At 44.8% G+C, this 18,043-nt stretch overlaps 1 long non-coding RNA gene across 1 annotated transcript in view; it reads left to right on the top strand.

The window, feature by feature from the left end:
• Nucleotides 1-11,773: 11,773 nt before the first annotated feature.
• LOC136360476 (uncharacterized) overlaps nucleotides 11,774-18,043 on the top strand; it is a 254,845-nt gene continuing 248,575 nt past the window's right edge. The window contains exon 1 of the long non-coding RNA XR_010743465.1: nucleotides 11,774-11,956. This is a non-coding gene — a long non-coding RNA (uncharacterized lncRNA). The remainder of the gene's footprint in view (nucleotides 11,957-18,043) is intronic.

The following is an 18,043-nucleotide window of genomic DNA, read 5'->3' as shown; positions in this document are numbered from 1 at the left end:
GAAGATTACTATTTTGGAGGTTATACCAGAAAAACTCCTTTCAGAGCTTGTTTTATTAGAGTAATATTTGTTTTATTTTTAGGGATGAATTTTGGGCTGTGCGGAGCAGGATTATGCACTGTTACATTTTCCTGAGCACCTCATGTAGGAGCATGCCAGTTCTTGGATGTCCTTGTGGGATGTTTGTTTCTCAGCCTATTTGTGTTTCAAAGCCTGCATTTTCCAAGAACACCAGGTGGTTATGCGAGTCATTGCTTTTCAGGTTACTCTCTTTCATGCCACAGAGAAGCAAGGGGTGCATGACGCAGCTGCCCACGGGAACTGCTGGGGATGTGCAGTCACCAAGGCTGGCACATACTAGAGGGGATTATGCTTGTGCTGATGGCAGTGGGACTGATGGATCAATCCAGCCTATTCAGAACCACAGCTCAGAGCAGGGAGTGATTTCTTGCCACTGTGGGAGGATGTTCACACCACCTCTTTCTTTTAAGATGTTTATCATATGTTGCCTCCAGGGAGGATGGTTGTGAGCCAGAGCGCAGCCTGGGAGCTGTTACACATCCTTTTCTCCTCCTCTAACTACAGGTGGAGCTGAGGGGCCACTTTCTGACTTAGAAAAGAGTTTGACAAGTTTTGCTGCCTGAAGTAGCATAGATTTCCTTTTTCCCTGAGTATGTCCTCCTGCTTCCTTTCATCTCCCTTTACCAAACCACAGTTTGGGGAGCTGATTACACACACATGCATACACACCTGTACACACAGAGCAGTATCACTTCCCTGATTCTGCTCCTTGCCTCCCACAAACTTCAGGATAAATGCAATGAGAATGGGGTGCAGGGCAGTGGCATGTCAAAAGGAGACATGAACTGGACCAGGCCTTAAATCTGGAGCCCTTCTTTGGGGGTTCTGACCTTCAAGGACCAGCCTATAACTTCTTGGAGCTGGAGAAGATGATATCACTATTGAACTTGGGGAGATGCTCTGAGGTAAACAAAAATCACAGCAATGCTTGGGGGATCACAGCTTAGCTCCAAAGAGCTGCAGGGTTGTCTTGATACTTGACTGTTGATACTTGACTGTTGATACCTGAGCTGCTCCTTGCCCATCTGTGACAGAAGTGCACTTTGATGTAGAACAAACCCCACTGGTGTTTGCTAAACATGCAGAAAGCCTCAGTCTCTGGTGCATCACTCAGAACTGTGTCAGATTTCCCTGCTGTAGGAGCTAATCCATTCTTCTGCACACCTGCCTGATGCCCTTCAGGGATTAACAACCCATGGTAGAGCCTGAGCTGGATCTGGCACAGATGGACTCCCTGTCCCTGTCCCTGACTGCTGCAGCTGGGCAGCTGCTGGTCCTCAGGGCAGGTGCCCCTCTTGAAGCTCCACTTTTGGAGACTGGATAGCTCTCCCAGACACAGCAGGGGGGAGCCAGGGAGGAGGCAGAGCTTGGTGTAGATACAGTTGGTGGTAAAGGATGTAAAACAAGCAGCACTGTTTACTTTCTGCCCAGAGTGGACAATACACCTTCACCTTCCCACGCAGGGCCTCAGCCAGGGCTATTGTGTTTATTATTATTATTTTCCTCCCCATTGTTAGAAGACACGATTTCATTGTTGTTATTTTTAATCTGCCGGTTCCGGAGCTTTAGGATGCTACCTGCCGGCCCTCTGTTTTGATTCAGCTCATACCTTTCTCCTGGTGTCATTCCTATCACAGTGACAAGCCTGCTCCTGAAAACAACAATGGTGCATTATTCAGACTTTGACTTTGCAGCTGATGGGAGACAAAATTATAAAGAGGGATGGGTGAATCATCTGCTCTGAAGCACTGATGAATACACACGAGACGCTCGGATCGCAGCTCTGTGTGTTACAGCAGATGAGTGGAGAAAGGGGAACAATAAGAGATTCAGACAAATACAGGGAAGCAAAATGACCATACCTGCTGGTAGGAGGGTGTCTTGTCCACTCACATGCTGGACTCTCCTGGCAGAACTGGAGTGTTATGACAGTGCTTTCACCCCTTTTATTTATATATTAATTTTTTAACTCCTCCCTTGTAGTGGATTCAGTGAGAAAAGGGAGTTGCTGTGGTATGACGATAGGGACCCTTCTTTCACTGTGTGGTCACTGTCACCCACACTGTGCACCACAGAGTGTGTGAATGCCTGGAGAGTTACAGGTGGCTCAATAAAGGACTTTGAGAAGAAGCTCCTGAGTACACCAAGACACATACAGCTTGGGGGATAGACCAAAATAACAGAGCTTCATGCTCATTTTTAAAAATCCATACAATTCTTTCCCCTACATGCTAAAGTGATAGAGACCATGTTCTCTTTTTCCTCTACCAACTCTTTCCTTTACTTCTCTCACCTCAAAAAACAGGAAATTGTGCTTGCTTCGAGATCTTTTATGTCTGAAAAATTGAGAGGGTGGAAAGTTCTCTTGTTCTTTTATTTTGCTTCACTTGGAAGACCTGGAAAGCACAAAAGAAGGTACTTCTTTGAATATTTGGTTTTGTTCTGTTACTGTCCTTCAAGATGTGTCCTTCAAGCTTATGAACAAGCTTTTTGATTTTTTATGGAGGAACCAGAGGATTCAGAAAATAAATCTATACTTTTCCAAGTGCCAGATAATATCTCCAAGGCACAAATCCTGCCATAGTATCAGGAACTTCTTTAGTACTAGACCAGTGCCAAATGTGAGCAGTTAGGTGAGAAGTCCAGAAGGTGATCTGAACATGGTGTCTCCATGCATTGTAAGAGATAACACATTACATGCCAGAAGGCTCCTTCAGCTTGTAGCGTCAGGTCCAATAAAAATCGAAAAATAGCTATGGCAAATAAAGATTGTGCACTATTGACAGGTGAATGGGTAAACCATTGGCATGAATAGTGAGGGAGACATCTTTCTGGTCAAAGTCAGCTCACCTAAGCTTTCCAAAGTTTCTATTACACAGTATGAAAGCAGGCTATTTTCAAGGAGAGAATGAAGGACTATTGACTTCATGCTGACATCTCATTTTACTGCTTTGTGGTTGAAGCACATGCTGTGGTAGAAAGGTCTGCAAACCAATATTGAGACTAAAATGCTTGTTTATATGTATAAAACTCTGTGAAGGAGCTGGATATGTCAGTTCCTCTGTCATTTGCAATAATGTAAAAACAACAGATATAAGAGATCTTCCTCCAGATATAAAAGAGGGATGAAAAGCATAAGGGTTTTCCCCTCTCCATAGAAATCAGCCCCAGGGCAACTGATGCAGTTTCCTTTGGAGCAGTTGTGCTCTGCCCAGGGTGTACAGAGAGCTCTGTTTCTGCAGGGTCACTGGGGCTCTTGGTCCCCTTCTCTGTAGCCCTGGCTCTCTGTAGTCATTTAATAACTCACATTTATTGCAAAACTGCTATTTGTATTCCATGAGGCTGGAGGACAGGCAGGCTGTGTGCAGCAGTAGCAATGTACATTGTCATGGTTCACAAACTCGTGGCATTTGACAAGTGAGAGGAAATTGCATTTTTCCCCACTGTAAAGCAGCTACAGCGATGGAAGGTAAGAAATAAGTCAGTCTTAACATGCATTAATCGAGGAAAGGAACTTGAAGATGCCCTTGGAGAAAGACAGACTGAGAGGTTTGGCCTAGAGCTGGTTTTTGCTGGTGGTACATGCCAGAGAGACAGCTCTGGTCAGTGGCAGCAGAGGGCTGGGTACGAGCAATGGGTGAGAGACAGTAGCCAGTCTGGAGTGACCATGCTATCATGGAATCAGCTAAGAGCCAGAGGCTGATGAGAATTTCAGCACTGGGAGCAGGAAGAAGGGGAAATTTGGAAACAGCTAGTCTAAGGGAAGCTTTCCTGAGCTACCTGGGATGTCAGTGTCTTAGGGTTGTTCCCAGTGGGAGATGTCCCATAGAAGGCATTCATCTGGCTCTGCAGCTTCTCTGCTCCAGTGCAGTCACTGGAGCTGTGGCAGGTGATGGATCTGCACAATGTGTGTGTGTTCCCTGGTTGTGTGGATCTGCAGGTGCCCGACTGCTGGCAGCCTGCTCTGCACAGGATGATGCTGCATCCTCCTCCCTGCAGGCTCTGCTTGCTCCTGGGGGGCTGTGACACCGAGACACAGAGACATTCTGCTTCCATCACTGAGCTGGAGCAAGAAGTATCTGGATAGAGAAGCTTGTGTCCCTGTTCCCCGAGCAAACTGGCAGGAAAATCCCAAGCTGCCCTGAGGTTTAGTGCCTCTGGAGTGCCAGGAATGGTGTTGGAAGTACAAGAAGACAAAAGACTATTGCATGCCAGCACAAAGACAGTGATAATCACTGTCTTCCATACGCAGCCAGGAAGGTGCTCTTCCCTCCAACTCTGCCTGCAGAATCACTGAGAGCTCACAAAAAAGGCAGCTTCATCCTTGCAGCTTCTTTTGTTCAGTGTGTTGATTCACCCTCCCTCTTTGGCTTGTAGGTGTGCTTGTTTTCTCCTGTGTTCTAAGGCTGTGTGTTTGAGATCTTCGGGTGGACAGTGATTTGGTTTAGTGCTGAATACAGCTTTTTGGGGTTGATGCAAGACTGATTCTATTCATGAAACTTGAGGTGACTTCTTAGCTCTAGAAATATGAAATGGGAGTACAGCTCACCTTGCAGATGGTTGACTAAAATATTAAACAGTGATTCACCATTACTCACTGTCGCATCAGCTCATAAATTTAAAACAACTCTCTTTCCTATCTTTTTTTTATTTAAGGAAAAATAAAAGAAGTAAAGCTTTATCATGCATAACTATGCTAAATTGATTCTCCAGCGAGGTTAGCTAACAAACTTTTCACTGGATTCTGCCTCTTTATATTAGTTGAGAACTGAAGCAATGAGGGGGGAAGAAATCTTGCTTTTCTATGTTAATAGAAAAAAAAAAAAACAAAACAGGAGTAGTGACATCTCTGGAAAAAAAAAAAAGTGGAAAGGAAATGTGAATGCAATTGTCCATTATACTACTTAGAAGGATGAAAATAACAGCAGAACACTGTGATTACAGGCCACAGGAAATAAGAAGGTGCTGTGAGTTGTTTCTGGGGTCCCTATTAGCTGTCATTAACCATTGCCCAGGAAACAATTTGTATTCACTGAAATCCTCATTAAAGAATTCTCACGGATTTCTTCCTCTAAACTAGGAGGTTCTTCTTTCCTTCAGCAAGCCTCTGTCCCCAGGGCTGATCACTTACTGCTGCTGGGCATTAGGGGAGCTCTGGCAAGTATTTTCCTATTTGTTTTCAATTTACAGTAGGTTTAGTGTCTCGGTGTTCAGAGTGCTATGGGGAGTAAATATGCTGAGTGGGAAGCAGTCTCTACCCAAAGATTGTGCAGCCAGAGAGGAGACTGCAAGGAGAGACCAAGACCACCGAGGTGAGTGGCAAAACTAGAAATTTGAACTCCTGGTTCTCAAGCCTATGCATACACCAGGCCACTTAATTTGACTTCCCTTGAAAGGGGAGTAAGGCCCCTCTCCCCTGATTTGAGATGCTCCTGAGAGCTGTAATAGTTGATTTTGCCCCTGATACAAGCCACCTCCCATACACCGCCATGGCATGTTATGCCAGCTGGTGGATGGGGTCCGCCGCTTGGGACCCAGAGAGCCACAGCCACCCCAAAGGATGTCTCGCTAGAAACAGCTCCTTGGGGGGTCAGGGTGCTCCTCAGCTGGACAGAGGGGCTTCTCAGCATTGGGCAGAGCAGTGATTTTTCAGCTCAGTGATTTCAGCTTTCAGTGATTTCAGCTCAGTGCTCTTAGCTCATGCCCTTGTGAGTTAGCCCCTCTTTTAGCCGGCTGTGGTGAGAGAGAGAGAGGTTTCGTATGGAATTTCCGCAGGTGGTACTTTATTGAGAGGGTATCAGTGAAAGGGATCCAGGGACGAGGAACCTCTCCTGACCAGAGGAAACTCAGGGGTTTTTATGGGACACCAGGGTGGGAGGAAAAGGGTACAGAACCAATCAATTGTAACAGATCTACATAAAATCCCGAGGGGGCTTGTGGGTCTCCAGACGGGTCACTGTAGCTGGGATGTTTGCCTTTTTGTCCTAGGGGCTCAGGTTGAAGTTGCAAAATTCTTCCTTGACTCCTCAGCTTGGCTCCCTCCAGGGCAGAGCAGCCGGGACTCCGCCCACCTCCACAGTATGTGACTTATCAGTCAGCACTTGTGCCTTCTGAGACTCATCTAGAGGTCTCCTATGGTTGAAGGAGTGCCTGCTTGAGAAAGAAAAGTTGATGAGGGGCATCCAAGAGGATATACCTAGGCTCTTCTCAGTGGTGCTGAGCCATAGGACAAGAGGCAACAGGCAGAAAGTGATGACAGGAATTTCCACTGAAACGTGAGGAAGTAGTTCTTTCCTGTGCAGGTGAAACATTTCCCAAGAGATGTTGTGGAATCCTCCTCGCTGGAGAACCCTCTGGACACAATCCTGTTCAATGTACTCTAGGATGACCCTGCTTGAGCAGGGAGGCTGGACCAGATGACCCACTGTGGTCCCTTCTAACCTGACCCATTCTGTGATTCACAACATCTCTGCTGGCTAATACCAAAACCCAATGATTTTGCTATCTTGTATTATCTCTCATCAGCCTCCAGTAGTTGTAATGCTTACTTTTTAATGTCAAGTAGAAAGTAAGCCCCATTTTTAATGATTATTCTGCTTCTGTGAATGAAAGCTAGTGGGACCATAAGCATCTCTAGGCTGCCAGAATGTTTGCTCTTTGTTTCAGCCAAATAAAAGCAGAGAGTCAGCCTAATAAAACAACATATCATGAGCCCTTGTCAGTGATCAGCAAACACTTCTGAAAAGGAAGGATGGCAGAAAAGCACTGACACTTATAGCTTTGAGTTGTAGCAGTGAGATGAACAGAGTGAAAGCTCCTCCCTTTTGTGCTAAAGGAGAGAGGTCCCTAGCTTGCATCCAGGGGTCTTCCTGACACTGGTTCCTGTCCCATGCAGGAATGAAGCCAGAATGCATCCAGAGAAAGTACTTTGGTTAACCAGGTTTCTCATGAGTTATGGGGTTCTACCATGAGACAGTTGCCTTTATCATGTTCTGTCTCAATAGCTTGTAACGAACCTTGCCCATAAATCAAGTTTTATGATAGAGTTCCCATGTTGTCTCTTATCTCACCACATCCTTAAGCTCTGTGCCTTTGCAAAGTTTGGATGGAACAGGTCCCCTGGCAACCCTGAGAGGCAGAATTTGGCCCACGCTGCAGAGTCCTCTTGGTGCAGCCTGGACCTTGCAGTGAGTGTTGGAAAAGGAGAAAACACCGCAGACCTGAGGCTCAGGCTCTCCAGGGCTTTTTTCCTAGCTTTGCAGGTGAAGATGGCCTTTAATATAACCCTTTTTTTCTACCTCCAGCTTTGCAAACCATCACTGCACTGGCACTGGGGTTTGTTTGGAAGAGGAAGCATTGCCATGGACTCCCAGAGAAGTTGCTATGCTGTTGTGCTCACATCAGCTGCATCTCTCCTGGTAGTGCCTTTCCCTGTTTCAGGGGCTGATCAATGCAAGCTGCCCTGGAGCACTGAGCCCTTGCAGCCAGGGACTTCAGGTGCTGACCAGCATCAGTGGAGGAGGGCAGGCAGTGGTTGTGCAATGTTGCCCACTTGCACTTGCACCAGCATTTGTGCTGCCCATATGATGCCAAGGGTAGGAGTTTGAAAGCTGTTGTAGATGTTGTCTGAGGGAAAACTGCCTGGAGAATGGTGTATTTGTCACTTGGATGTTGGGTATGACAGGAAAAGCACATGGTTCTTCCCTTCCTTGTGCTCTCTGCCCTTAGACACCATGGCAGCCTGGGAACAGCCAGGATTTATTTTGGTGTCTTAGCGTGTGTTGTCCTGATGAAGGGTGAGTCCTATTCAACCTTTCTGTCCCTTCAGGGTTCCTGTGAAGATTTCCTGCTTTCTACCATGAAGAGGGCCAAAAATGCTTAAGGAAATGGCAGTTTCCGAGGCAACCACACTTAACAATTTCATCAATTAATCAGGAGGAAACTAAGGAAGAGAATGGGAAGCAGATGCTTGGAGCAGAACAAGGCTATGAATGATTGATGCCATCTAAGAGACAAGGCAGAATTTACTCCAGGAGAGACCTCAGCCTGGGGCTGAGGCAACTTCCTATGCAAGAGTTCATTACTGCAAAATGATTCCTGGCAGGGAGCCAAGAATGGCTTCCTAGGTGAATGTCCAGTCCAGGAAACAATGAGGTACACTGCAGAAATACAGGTTGGCTCAGAAACGCACATGAAGACTCAAGGAAAGATGGAACAGAAGTCATATGCAAATTTTCCCTACCACATGTGACAGTTCTGTTGAGCCTAATAAAAATTGGATTTTTTATGTTCTCCAGTCAAAGTTACAGGTAGGGGTGATCTCTTCAAGATGTTAATATCCTGCTGCATTTGGGGTCATTGTGTGTTAACTGACCTGTGTGTTTGCTGTGGTCCAGGCAGATACATCCAACACTCAGGACTGCCCTGAAGCACTGCCTACGTGTGCAAAGCAGCTGAGGACAGGTTGGATTTCTTCTGGGTGTCCATGCTGGGAATAAAGACTGTAGAGGTCTTAACCAAAGGTATCAGTGCTCTCGTTCAAGCCCTGCTGAGAACAGCAATGACAAAGGGAGGAAATCAGCCAATGATTCTCCAGGTTATGGTGAATCTTTGCTCTTCTCTTGCAACTTGAATGGAATGATAATGAAAAGGTCTTAAAGATGAGAAAAGGAAGTGAAAAATGTCATGATGGAATAGAAATTAGCTAGAGTAACTTTGAATCCATTCTTTTTTTCTTTGCTTTTAAAACTTATTTTATACTTTTGTTTTTCTTCATGGCATTTTTTTATATTGTTCCTTCAATTTCCCTCCATATTTAACAATCCAACTTTTAATTTTTTCTGGTAGAAGCAACTAACTGAACCAAATGATGATAACAGCATTGTTCGCATCCCTTCTACATGCAGCACAGCTTTTCTCTATATGAATTCACGTGACACCATATTCTTTCCTTAACACTTTCATTTAAGTGAGTGCCAGAACAGACCTTTCGCATAAATCAGCAAGAAAAAACAAACCATCTCTTGCTATAACCATTTGTTCCTTTTACCTCAGTAATAAATCCCTCCTGGGAATAAGGAGTTCATGTAATTTATCGCTGATCCTTGTAATGCACATTGTGGTACTGTATTTCACATGCCTGGAGTGCATCTTTTGATTAGAGCAGACATCAGCTTTCTGCTTGTAAAAGCAAATGAAATGATGCTCTCAATGGCAAAGCTGAAATGAGTATTAATTGCATTAAATAATCAGTAAGTAAAAGGGCAAGATTCCAATAATCAAAGTGTTCATAAAGAGAAAAGCTCATCAGAAATGTTAGAAACCAGATTAAATCTGTTGTCTTTCCTAGGATGGATTTATTATCTTTAATGCTATCAACCCTGTGGCTTTTCCTTTTCTAATACATTCAAAAACCATTAAGTACACATGCCAGCTTCCATTATGGGTACCTGAGATATAAGACACTTCAGCATTTGATTTCTTTAAGTTGATTCATTTTAGGCCTTTTCTTTGGTAAGGAGTTTCACACAAACAAGATTAAGCAGCTTTTCCAAAGCAAGGGAGACCTTAGGTCTTTCCAGGTATGATTTTCTGCCAGGTTCAGGATGAGCAGGGACATGCATCTTTCTACATGCATCTGGTCCATGATGGTTCAACACTGCATGTATGTCAAGTCTGTGTCAGGAAGAGGAATAAAATGTCAGGGCCTCAGCCAGCACAGTTTTCACAAACAATGCCATCTGACAGCCTCACTCTCCCCAGGTGCTTCCTAGTGGCCCGGAAGGTCTTTTCTCAGGAAGTCTTTTCCAAGTGGCAACTCAAGCTTTCAGTCAGAAAGGGATGGTGTGAGGAGCAGATAAATAGGCTCAGGGGTGTTCCTTAGATGTGAGAGGTTGGGAAGTTGCTTGCCTGAGTTATGAGCATGGCCCTTTTACTGTGGGAGCTCAGCAGTTCAGTTACATTCCCTTGCCTCTCCTTATAGTGTCTTACACTTGGCAAACAAGTAAAGAGGGAAGTAAGAGACACCAAAAAATGATGTCAGGCAGATCTTCAACCATCCTGCTCAGCTGCTGTCTAAACCTTGGGAAAGACATAAACTGGGCAAGGGGCTGGTTCTTCCTCTAGCCAGTATGTTCCCTTATTTGTGGGTCAGAACTGAGTGATGGCCATTTCCTAGGATGACTGGGGAAGACATTCCATGGGTAAAATGACCATCCTGAAGGAAGTCTTACACCAGACTGTGAGAGGCACCTACAACGGGTCATCACCCCTCCTTCCCATTATGTCTTGGGTGACAGCCCTTTCTGTTGTGACTCCTAGACACAAAGTGAAAAGGTTTTGATTTCTTTCCAGCTCCCTCTCTTTCTAACATCCTGCTGAGAGGCCAAATGCATGGCTTTTGTGTTGGTTTGCTGAAATGAGAAATGGCATGGGGTAAGTGAATTTAGCATCAGACTGAGTGAAGGAAGGGCAGTTAGTTGTGTGGTCCAACCCATAAATAGTTTCCGGAAGCCTGACTGCAATCAGACACCACTTTATTAGTTGGACTGTGCTAATTATAAACCGCTGCAGTGGGAGAGCAAGGAGAAGGAGTGATGTGCTCTTTTGGGCACTGAGAGCCTTGTGATGGGCTTAGTTACCCTTTAGCAACAAATCTTTGTGTCACAGTCCAGACCATAGAATCTGAAAGTCCTTTGTGTGCAGGGGAAAATGCTGAGGGTCAGCTGTGGTTAACCTGCAGATAACAGCAACAAAAGCAAGTATATGTCCATCTGAATAGACGGCAGAGTCAATTACATCCAGGATGAGGGTTTGGCTCATGCTCAAAACTAGAGTGTCACAGGAAGAGGTGATAAAGGCACTGCAGGAAGTTGATGTGCATTGTTTTGCTGTGTGCTGCTTACCTGATGACAAGGTGCTCAGAGGAAATTCTTGTAATCACAGCATCAGTTTGAAGCCCCTCCTGGCCAGCAATGAACAAACTTGGATTATCCCTGGCATAACCAAGGTCAGAAACAAATCCGAGGAGTGCACTTGTGCGCGCATGTGCCCACCACCGGTACAACCAGGAATACTGCTCCAAAATTGCTGAATCAAATAAACTTCAAGAAACTCTCTGATTTCCTGAGAAAAGTGATCTGTCTGTATTTCAAGTTGTTCGGGGGTTTTTTGTTGTTACTCAGAAACACCCTAAAAATATTGATCCATTTTTTAAGATCAGACACTAAATGGCTTTCTTAATTAAAGAACAGTGGCACTGGACAGGTGTTCTTTATAAATCAGAGAACCTGGTCTTTGAGATATGTTAGATGCTGCTTGCTTCTGAAAAGTCAGGAAAAACAAGCATGAGAGAGCAATTACAGTGTCTGCACATTGCCTGCATGGATGTGGACAGCCAGCTGGGAAAGCCTTTGGCTGTGGTTCTGCACAGAGGAATGAACTGGGCAGCAGTTTGGTTTCTTTCCCCAAAAGAGCTACACTGGTCTGATTGCAGAAAGGACCACAGGTACTTCCTTGATATTTCCATTTAAAAGATGGATGTTTAGGAATACATTATTCACTCAAGCAGTGATGTCCTTGTTGCCTGCCTGGCCCAGGCTTGATGTACTTGCAAAATTGGAGCTCGGATGAGTTGCTTCTTTTCCAGAACAAGACGAGGCAAAATGATGGATTAAAAAAATTCTGACATCTCCAGGACTCCTTCTGCTTTGAAGCAGAATGTGATATTTGGTAGAAGAAAGTCAGCTCACGGTCATGCTTTCCTAGCTCTAGCTAGGGGTTGCATTGATCAAAGCTTTTTTTTTTTTTTTTTTTTTTTTTTTTTTTTTTTTTTTTTTTTTTTTTTTTTTTTTTTTTTTTTTTTTTTTTTTTTTTAGTCAAAACCTCCTTCTGTAAAATATCAAGCACAGAGATAGAGTCTGAGAGCAGGTAAGTCTGCTCAGCTCAGACCACGGATGTCTTCGTGTTTTGGAGGAGGCAAAGGTTCTGAACATTTTGGGCAGAGCAATTCCAGATTGGAAGGGGCTGAAGGAACTATAGGTGGTCATGGACACAAAACTAGTCTCAGTACTGCTGTAAATAATTCAAAGGAGAAATTTTCTCTTGGCTTCTGCTGAAGGGAAGTGATGGCTGGGGCAGATATTTCCTCAGTCATGGTCTCCAGTTTGCAAAAAAAAGGACATTTAAATAGATGAGATGAGTATCCAGGAACCAGAGAACTCCTCAGCTCCTTCACTCATAGACTGACCTCTGCTGACATTTTACAGCTAGTCAGAGGAACTGACACAGCTGTGGACTGTGCTTCAGATGGTGAGGAAAGCAAGGGAAACCAACTGTGTTCCTGTAAGAGCTGAGGATTTATCGCATCCTCTGGGGATCTGCTTTCCTTGTTGCAAGTGAGCCTGCCCTAGGTGGGAGAACTGAGTTCCAGCTGATCTGTTGAGCAGACTGGGAAGAGATCCCACTGTTCCTGGTGACGTGGAGGGGATGTGGGATAGGACCACTCTCTGGGATTGTCCATCTCTATGTTTGGTCATACTTTGCCTTATTTTATCCAATCATCTAACATACACTTATAAGCTCAGAGAGTCCCTGTGATATTATTCTCTGAGTTATATTGCTGGACAAAAGGGAAAATGCACAGAATATGAGAAAAACAGGAAGGGAGAATATTAGGTACGGTAATGGAGGTCTTCTCTCTCCTTCTAGGAGAGTGTGTCTGCCTATCTTTTTGCAAATTTTCTTCTCTCTCCCAAGGAAAAGCCTCCCATTCAGCTGTGCCTTCAGAAACTAGAGCAGTGGAATGATGTTGTCTGAAAGCCATTGGTGCTAACAAAAGTCAGACCAGCTTAGGAAAGTTAAATACAAGTGCTCTATAACCTTGGCTTTCCTAATTAGAACTGGATTGTGAGGTTAGTTGTGGGCCCATCCGCATGTCTGTCTTGGCTCTGACTGTCCCAGCTTGCAGCACTGCCAGGCCGTGGTTCAGGTGAAACAACAGTCAGGGAGTACTCCCCGGATGGATAGACAGAGAAAAGAGTTTAGTTGTATGGATGTAAATACTGCTGTGCTGCTCCAGGCCAGGGAAGGAACCTTGGCCCATGTTATTTCCCAGCCTAGATAAAGGTACTCAGATTTCAGCCCATGGTCAAGACCTATTGAAGCAGTGATGCCTTTGAGTCACACTATACAGTCAGCAGAGCATCACCTCCGCTGCTGGAGAGATGAACAGCAGCATTTCCTGCATCCTGCAGTCTCCAGGGAGGGAACTTTGGCAGCTGAGATATGGAGAGCTGCAAGTGCTGATGCAGGGTCCCTTGTGCCATCCTCTGGAGGCCCACCTTGGTATTTGAGTCAGAATGACTCTTCTTTCCCTTTCTGAGTCACTGACACAGTCTATTTCTGGCTTGTGCTTTAGGAAGAGTGGGTTGATGAGAATGAGATAAAGAGGTCAAAGCTGGTACCAAGGGGTACATACCAAAATGTTTGCCATAACTAGATTAGTCCAGTTGGGCTATACATTGTGACTCTGTTGTATATACTTCTAGGAAGTATATACAGAAGGATTGAGGCAGAAGTCCAGCACTGCTTGGGTTCACTGAGCCCAAAGGATTGGGATGGGGTTGAGATTACCTCCAACAGTGCACATTTTTCAGGTGCCCTGGTGCCATGCCTGCAAAAAGCATGTCCCTGACATAGTCCCAGAGTCCAGCCTTAGCTAGGAGAAGACCTGAGGGATCCCAAGAAAAGTTCATCCTTTACTCTCTGGCCAGAAGATGACTCTGGAAAGAGGAGACTCACTACTGTTAGGTCACTGCCAGAGACAGTGGCATCCATACCTTGGAACAGCACAGGCACAGGTTTTAGTCCAATTACCTCGTCTCCTGAAGGGGTTCAATTCTTCCCTCCTGGATATCAGGTAGGCAGAAAGATTCCCCATCTGTCCATGGACTTCACAATAGTGAGCTTGAAGGAGATGGCTGAAAGCAGGTGGGAAGACTCCCCATCACCCTGGAGAATAAAGTGGCAGTCCATTTGCACTGAAGGTTTTGGAAAAGAGGAGGACAGGTTTCTGGGATCAAGCCTCTTGGGGAGCAGGCTACAGACTCTCTATATAAAAAGTGTTACTGACAGTGTTTGGACTTGAGCTGATGGCTGCTGTACCATGGCTGAGCACAGACTGCATTAAAAATGGCCTTGAGAATAACCTCCAGGCAGTGGAAGATCTTTGTCCACTCAGTTTTCTGAGAGATTGCTTCTGATAAAGATAGACCTTAATGTGGGGGCGAACACAGCCTTCAAAGTGGTGGTCACTGGGGCTTCCACTCTGCTCCTTTGGGAGGAGAAGAGCAGAAGTGAGAGACATCAAAATGATCTATCATTTTAAAATTAAGTGATGTCTCCTCAGTTCACAGGGGAGCTTGGGAAGTAATTTACCACCAATAAAAATAACAGAAACCAGCCCTGAGAGAGTCAAACCTCTGAATGGGCTCTGCTAATGTTCTCCAGCTGTGTATGCCATGGCCTCAGTGTTCGGTGTCAGCAGAGTCCTCTCAGGATGCCACTACCCTGTGTTCACTCCAGAACAACCATTTTATCTCTGAATAATAATTAACACAAGCCACATGAAGAAGCTGTGTACATGAACTGCCCCCTCAAGAAAGAGGACTGAAATGGGTATTAATTAGTCTATAACAGTAATGAAAGAAGGTCTCTGAATGGTCTGAAAGGCAGAGAAGGCAGAGCTGGAAAATGTCAGGCAAGGCACAAGGTGAGATCACTGATATGTCACGGCTAAATTGAAGCCGAAACACCCCCTAACACACACAGGGTAAGGTCCTGCAAGTGACACCCATAATTTATTAATCTATCAGAAATTATTCTTTCCAATTTTAGCTCAGCTTTGCTGCCTGCATGTGATGAATGTTCCTGTGTGGGAGTGCACTGCAACATGGGGAAGCAGATGCTTGCTGGAGGGGTGGCTTTCAGTCAGTGGCTGTGACCCAGCTAGCAGTGTTCCTGGGCTTCCCATCAGGGCTCCACACCTCAGCAGGCTTGACTGTGCCCCTGCTGCTCTGTCCTGAAGCTGGCTCTGGGAACAGCATGAGCCTTCCTGTCAAGGGGGTATGAGAGTCTCAAGATGGATTCCCCATCACATTAAGGGAATACAGTGGGATTTGTGCTCTTGTAGGATCAGTCAGGCATTGGTTTTATTGGAATAAGAATTGATGTTAGGAAGAAGGAAAAACATTTATGTTTTGTGTCAGAAGTGTGCAATAGAAACACAGCGTGCCAAGGCAAGAGCCCTGTCCCCAGTGCAACATACATCTCCCCTTAATTAAATCTCCTGCAGCCAGCAAGCTCCATTCACTCCCAGCAGTGAGCTGTGGATGATGTATGAGATAAGCCTTTCCAACCCACCCACTCTACACATCTCTTCTTGCTCTGTGCTGGTGGGCTGCTCAGGATAATAGCAAAGCCAGATGCAGGGAGAAAGTCCTTCCACTGGTAAATAAATTATTTACAGGTTTTGGGTTTGTTTGTGTTGTTTTGTTTTTAAATTTTCTTTCTTTATTTATTTATATCTGCTCCCTCCCTGCCTGTTGGAAACACTGAGCATGAAGAATTTTAAACAATTAGGAGGTTTGGGAATGACTTCTACTGCATCTGTATGGCTGTATCATCCACAGCCCGTGGGAGAATGTGTGTTTCACAACCGGTTCCAAAAAAGGAGAGCCAGCTTATGTGCTATGGGTCAGTAAGGGGTCTCTGAGCCAGCCAGTTACCTTCCCTGGAGCTTCCTAAAAGTTAGAGGGGCCAAGGTCTTCACCTGCCTGTTACCTTACCTTTTGAGTGCCAAGTGCATACCGACTCACATGCAAGGCCAGAAAATCTGGCCTGACTTTTTGAAGCACCATTGTGTTTTAGAAATCTTCCATTTGATGGTGAGCAGTGTTGTTCTGAGGTGGACAGAGCATTGTGTCTCCTGGAAGAGAAGTCAGGAAACAGCTGAAACTGCTTGTTTTGCCAGTACTGCAACCAAGAAAGTAAATTTCTCTTTTTCAGAGGTCAAGTTATATACAGCAATGGCTCTGGTTCTTCACTGTCTTCTCTGGCTGCTTGTGCAGTTTCTCCTGCCTCAGTCACACACAGAGCCTTTCTAATAAACCCCGTGAAGGCCTCTGTACCACGCTGGTCACGCATTTCAATGAGCTCACAGAGATCCAGGTTTTGAATGAAGGCTCAAGCCTGTAGTGCAATGTGCACCATGTTGTCTCTGGTCCTCATGTTCTTGCTGGAACCTACCTAGATAAAGTCCAGGAACACTTTCCAGTGTTAGATCATCTCCCTGCAATAATAGTAAAGATAATTAGTCTTTTTGTCATCCCCATTTGTTGCTATTCTTGGGATCAAAGCTTCTGTAATCACCTGAAAGCTGTATGACCTTGACTTTCAGCCTGTGCGGGCAGGTGCATTTGCAGGGTGGTTTCAGCAGGACTAGGCTAAAGATCTTTAGCTTGCCAAAGTCTGCGGGTGAGTCTTTGCCTATTTTCATTCATCTTCTTTACTCTGTTCCTAATGGAAGTCTGCGTCTCACAGGGTGTAAACAGCATGCCAGATGTTTCTGCAAAGTTAAGGCAATTAATTGAACCAACCACTCCTGCTGCCCAAGCAATTTCAGGCAGTTCTTTGCTTTTGTGATTATTTCCTTGATCAAGAAAAAAGATTGTTGTTTTCCAAGGGAATGAAGAAAGAGACACTCAGGGAAGGGTCTGGGGAAAGAAGATTTAAAAAGAAAAGGTTTAAAAATTACCCTGGTCCTTCTTTTATGATGTCTCCACTGGAATTTAACTCTTTCCTTCCAGTGAGGAATTTTTCCCATTTATGTTAGCATTAAAATCTGATTTGTTCAACTTCTTGAGTGGCAGAAAGAAGGCAGTGTAGACCTACATCTCCCTGCTGTAAAAAAATCTAAATTTGATGAGATTTGTTGCAATGAGGCATTGCTGTTTTTGTGCTTGCTTCTTTTAAGCAGATGCTGGAATAGGACAAAACACTGTTTCTGAAGGTTATGATAGGACTGTAAAGACTGTAAAGACCTGCAGAGAATGAATCATCCACGCAGCTTATACATCCATCCTGGGATGAGATGAAGCCCATCTGGAAATAGCTACATCAGCTCCCTGAGTTTGGATGCATGCATGTCAGATGATCCATTAGACACGAGGGAAAATGTTCATAAGCAAATCTAATGTTACAGACATACAGCTGTCACACTGGCATAGCAATCTAGGTTTTGGGGGTTCTGGTTTTTTTCTGTTTTTGAAAAATCCATCAGCTGTAAACGTTGGAAAAGATGAATGGGACTCTCAGCCCTGGGAGAAATCTGCCAGCCCTGAGAAACTTAAACTCAGTGCACAAAAAACCCACCACCTCTTCAGAGAGGAAAGGTATTACCTTTTTTCTTTAAAAGAGAGGTATTACCTCTCTTTTTCTTTAAAAAGAGAAATTTAGTGAGCTGAAAGCTGAAGCATATTAGAACCAGGTTTGTGATGTTGAGGTTTTTTTAAAGTTGTTCCTTTTTCTTATGAGAAAGCCACTAAAATAATTGTTGTATTGTGTAAAATTGCTTGTGTATCGTCAAACCACAGATAAGGTGAAATCAAAGTCCCACTTCTGCCAGTGCCCACCTTGTGTGTGGCTACAAAAGATCTCTCAGCTCCTCGCAGGCTCCTGGTGCCAGGAGCTTGGCTCACAAAGCCCAGCCTGACTCTAATGCACCTGACTCTCCCCATTACTGATGAGTCAAGATGTGACAAGCCCATTTTCTGCATCATGTGAACAATAGCTAAGTCTAGGACAAATCCTGAACCAAAATATAATCTAATGCTAAACCAAAGACAACCGCATGAGGGAGGACAACCGGATACCTGGCTGGCTTGTCTGATGGCTCAGACTGGGC

Source organism: Sylvia atricapilla, chromosome 4 (genome assembly GCF_009819655.1).
Source record: "Sylvia atricapilla isolate bSylAtr1 chromosome 4, bSylAtr1.pri, whole genome shotgun sequence".
Classification (NCBI taxonomy): Eukaryota; Metazoa; Chordata; class Aves; order Passeriformes; family Sylviidae; genus Sylvia; species Sylvia atricapilla.
The sequence above is the reverse complement of the archived record's forward strand: the minus strand, read 5'-3'. Positions and strand labels throughout refer to the sequence as shown.